The sequence below is a fragment of the Frankliniella occidentalis genome, unplaced genomic scaffold, assembly GCF_000697945.3.
Source record: "Frankliniella occidentalis isolate FOCC.00 unplaced genomic scaffold, Focc_3.1 Scaffold171, whole genome shotgun sequence".
Taxonomy (NCBI): Eukaryota; Metazoa; Arthropoda; class Insecta; order Thysanoptera; family Thripidae; genus Frankliniella; species Frankliniella occidentalis.
The window spans coordinates 38,751-43,915 of record NW_026267297.1 but is presented as its reverse complement, the minus strand read 5'-3'; positions in this window follow the sequence as shown (position 1 = coordinate 43,915).

Here is a 5,165-nt window from a genome sequence, read left to right as displayed (position 1 = left end):
TGTACACGATGGTGGAGACATCTCATGTCTGAGGGGGAAGGTTGTTACAGCAGCAAATGATCGCAATCATCACGACGCGTTGTGTAACTGCTTGCGGACCAGTGGGAGGAGCTAGTCTGGACAAAAAGTGCAAAGAGGTGGTAAGGATGGAACCTCAACTCGCTCTGAAATCAGCATTTTGTCTAGAGCGTGGTCCTCCGTTCAGTGACAAGACAAAATACTGAGAACCCGAGTACGCCTGATAGGTAGGCAACTCATCTTTCACACTACGACCCAAATGACCAGACCAGGCCTCCGAGAGGTTGCGCCACCTCGCAAGGTAGAGCGAGAGAGACAGCGCTCGGCCAGGCGTGCCGCCGCGGAAGGGCGAGGGAGTCGAGTCGAGAGTTCGGGAGCGGTGCGTGAGGACCGGACGGTCAACAACTGCAGACGAGACGAGTCGGACTCGTTGCGGGCACTCTATGTTTGCGTTTCGTGTAAAAGTACTGTGCTTCAGGTCGCCATCAAAATTGATTACTCCGCGGATTATTCACACCAAACCCGCAAGGTGTATGCATCTCGACTCGTTCCTCTCGACGGCTGTCCAAAGTGAGGTTATGCCGCTCACTAGTGCACCCCCCCCCTCCCACTCCAAGATCAGCTGTTTGAAGTTGCGGAGTGATTTTCTTTATGATACTGCGTGGTGATGTAACTTACCATGACTTATGTGTTATGGTTTAACCGTTGTTATGCGCTGGTGGATACAACAGCCAATATGTAACTTTGTGAAATGTGAAAGTGTGGGTGTTTGTGTGTGGACGGCGGCGCCGCTCCTCTGCGAACTTGATGTGCATCTTGTGCAGCATCAACTCTGGTGAGTTTACTCATTTACTTTTAATGCTTGGCCCAGTGAAAGAGTGTTGGCATTGACCTGGGCCTGGGATATGAGGAAGCTGCCCGATTAGAGGGACAAGGAGGTAGCACTGACGGGGTGGCGTGGCGTAGCACCGTCGCTCTAAACAAAGCAGAAGATGAGCAACAGTCTAGCAGAGGTTAGGTTGCGTGTCGTAAGATTTCAAATAGTTTTGGACGGGCCTATGCCCCTAGCCCTTTCGGAATCTCTTTCGCCGAGGTTTGTTTCGACTGTGGAGCCATTGTCATTGAGTCAAAATTGTACCCATGCAACAATATGTTCGTCCACTAACCTGCTTGTGCCTATTGAGTCCAATGACTCAGGACATGTGTGACAGTGTTTATATTGTTACTTTAGGGTTTATCTTTATGTTGACAGTGATTTCAATGACCTCGATCATACTATTGCTTATTAATTCTAGTTTAATATTTAATTGCCCCTTTCAATCATTTATGCGCTGAAATTAATTTCAACCAAACTCAACTGGTGGAAAAGCCTACCCAGAAACAATTTGTATAAATCCACCAAAATCAAATAATATTCTAACATAGAGACAGTCTTGGGGACTGTCTAAAAATCTCTGACGGTCATTCAAAGTTTGGTGTGAGGTTGAAACATTTGAATTTCTGCCAATTCTTAAAACAGTCATATGCTAGGCTCATTTAACGGGGACTGTGGTTTAGATAGGGAGAGGGAGCAAAAGTGGAGACGATAGCGGAGGAGGAAACCTCATCAGGCTTTTTGCGGCTCTGAGGTGTCAGCACGGCCGGAAGGGGAAGGGCAGAGTCATGCGTGCGGATGGGGAAGGAAAGCGAAGGTTTGGCGTGGTGGGGAATCAGAGTGAGAGCGCCAGAGAGCGATAGCGTCAGAGAGAGACGGAAAAGGAAGGGTGGAGGTAGGAGGGGTTGGCGCGGATTACGAGTTTGGAGTGCACCGAATCGGAAGGACGTGTGATCTGTAGCTCTTTGCGGCCCCGCGCCACCCTGCCTGCTGCAACCCCACCCTCGGCGCTGCCCCACTCCCCCCACCCACACCAACCCTGCCTTCGCACCGCACCGCCGCTCTGTATGGTGAGAATCAGAATTGCTCTACCGGGAGCAGTCCGCCCCGTCTCACCCTTCCCCGTCCTCTTTCTCTCCCCCGCCACCCTCCCCAGCACCGGCTCTGTCCCACCGAATCCTCATCCCGGTGTGCACAAGGTGTGGGAGGGGACCCGGGGGCTGAGAGGGAACCGTGACCCCAAGAATTGCCTACCTGTCGGCCGAAACACGAACTTGATGTACCCCGCAAATTTTACGTGGTCGCCATCTTTCTTGTCCTTAACGACATACTAAAAATAGGAAGAGAAAAAGATAATGGCAACCAAGAACAAAATAATTGTGTCTGGAATATTTTTACCCTTTGGCAACGCTTTGGTTACTCTGGAAAACCTAAGTTAACACTTCTTTGGGTCGTCTTTGGGTGTTGAAGTGCTCGAACTGATGTGAAACTTTATTGGGCGTGACTTCAAATAATTCTCGATCGTCATTTTGCGTCAGTACCTTCCAAAGGTGTGGGCAAGCTCCCCATCTTTGCTTCATCAGTGTATGAGTGCATATGTTCCTGTGTACAAATTTGCAGTGTGACTCCCGTGTAGTGTAGTGGCGCCCAGCTTGGCGCGGCGCGTCCGGCCCGGTCCGCCTTAGTGCTGCTGGCTGCACGCCGTGCCGTCCCGAGTCTTTGTTTGACTCGAGATCAGCATCTCAAACTTATATCGCAAGAGTGGAAACTCTGTAAGCCGCTTGCGGGGGAGCGGCGAGTAAACAAGGGCGCCATTGTGCGGTAAACGCTTCACTCCAATATGTGGCACGGCCGGGTGGGACCCCAGAGAGGCCCTTCCTGCTGCTCCTAACTCTGGGACGCTGACTCTGGAAATTAATGAAAATCCTATGTATTTACTCCGCGGTACTAGTCCCTGGCCCCAATTTCTTTCCGACCCCTTTCATAGAGTTACTTGTGTAGCCATTCGCACAAAACTACCATTCGTTTACGTTTTGGTCGGTAAAGGCGCGATTTAGGGTCCGGCTGACAGAGGGGATCGCCGGATCCCCCCCCCACCTCCCCAGCACCATACCAATCCGAACCTTGGTCGGTTGTTGTCGTGACCATTTAAAAATAAAAAGTGCTTCATTGGCAGAATGTAAAACAAAACGTGCAAAAGAAATTTCAAACTTTAAGATGAATTTAAATCTGCATTACCAAACCTTTTTGCTGGCTAGGCGTTTGCCGTTTCCCAAATTGTCGCTTACCAGCGCCTCGCAGGTCTTCCTCACCTCCAACAACCCCCTCTCCCTCGCTCGCCCATCCCCCTTGCCCCATCCCCCACTTTCCCACTGCCTTGCGCCCTCTCAAAATCTTTACGGCTCGCGGCCGTAAAAGCGAGTGAGCCGCGCCCCGGACCAGTGCCTGTAAAATTTCAACATTCGCCCGGCCACCATGACCTGACCATGCGCATTCCGAGTTCGGCATCACCTCTGCATCTTTCATGAGGTTTGTGTGTGGCAGAGCTACCTCCTGTCGGCCCGTGCGGCCCGCAATTGGGCGTCCTCCAAAGCTGTGGGCGAGTGAACGCTCGGGCAGGGACAGTGGGTGGCAATCAGCCCGCTGTCACACAAAGCAAGAATACCACCCCCGTGCTTCGCACAAGCATAGCATTTGGAAGTCATCGGACGCGGTGGCGGAGGTGGTCTGCGAGCTGGGCGACGATGTAGCTTCATGGCCCACAGGCGCGGGGGGCGAATAGCCTCAAAAAAAAAAAAAAAAAATAAAAAAAAATGCGGCGTGCCCTATTTTATCCGCGCGAGTCGAGTCGTAGCCAATACAAATACGAGACACACTCCCTATATACATTGTCCGAGAGGGGGGATGCCTCCGGCCTAGAGATAACAAGGGGGGAGTCGGGGGTGGGCGGAGGGCGCGAGCATCGGAAGTGGGGCGGGAGTGGGACGTGGGACCCACGTGGATTGATTGATTGGCGATAACCGCATGTTGCGGAGTGTTGGGTCCGGGCTGGCTGCTGGGTCGTCACCATGGCGACGCGAGGGGGGGCAAATGGGACGTGCACGGTGTTGTCCAGGGCGCGTGCGAGTAAACGTCATTTTTTTTTATTTATTTTTTTGAAAAAGAGAAGTTACGCCTTCTTTAAAATGTAGCAGGAAAAACCGCTCGTTCGAGCTTAAATACTTTCCTAGGCATATTGTACTACCAGCAGCTCAGTCAGGAGGGGGTCTGTGTGATTGAGTCGGGGGCTTAGTGGTGTTAGCCGACGTGTTAGCTGACCATTTTCAAGCCTAAATGGACAAAGGGCTTGGGGAGGGGGGGGGACTGCTAAGGCTGAAATATAAACGGAAGAGAGCGACCCGGGGGTGTGAGGGTAAGAGGGCGGAAGGCCGGGCGGGGCAGTGGTCGGCGCGCGGTGCGGAGAAGTGGCCGGCCCGACCGGAATATGGAAATTGTCGGCGTGTTGCGTTTCCCCTCCCCCTCCCCCTCCCCGAGGGGCAGAGCCGCCAGAGCGCTGACGCGATGAGGCTCCAGAGGCCGCCCCCTCCGCGAGCCGAGCGGGAGAGCGTCAAGGTCGTGGCGAGGGCCTAGGACGGAGCGTAAACTCCGCGCGCTCCGCGGGCCAGGTGGAGGTGGAGGGAAACGTCATCAAGTTCGGCCGGACAGGCCTCGTGCCGCCCCCGGGCCGGAAGTACCGAGTGAACCGTAAAGGAAAAGGAAGAGGCCACCGTAAAGCGCGTGACGCAATTTTTTTTCAACGGGGACCTCTCCTCTCGGTGGGGGCTCTGGTGTGGGTGTGCACCTCAGGCTGCATTTAGTGGTTTCGAAACGAGTAAGTGCCTCCCGTACGACTTGACGCCTCTGCTCACGACGAGGTAGCTCTGGGGAGGACTTGCGCCGTGTTGATGGCCGATTCCCGATCACCGTGAAAAATGTCCTCGTAAATTTACGACGTATTTTGTTATTTTCATTTACAAACTATTTTTTAATTCTATGACATACCATTCTTGCTTGTCTACGAATTATTCCAAGGCGATACGCGACAGTACTTGTAACTTTACCATTTTGAAATTTTAATTTTACAACATACTCCATGGCAATTTTTCGTGTGGCCCTTACAGTGTTTCTCACAGTGATGAAAATGGAAGCGAAAGGCGCCCCCTTCTGATTAGACTGATGAGGCTGGGAGACCTTGCACGCGCCCGCACACGCCCTGTGACGTGTGACGCACTCG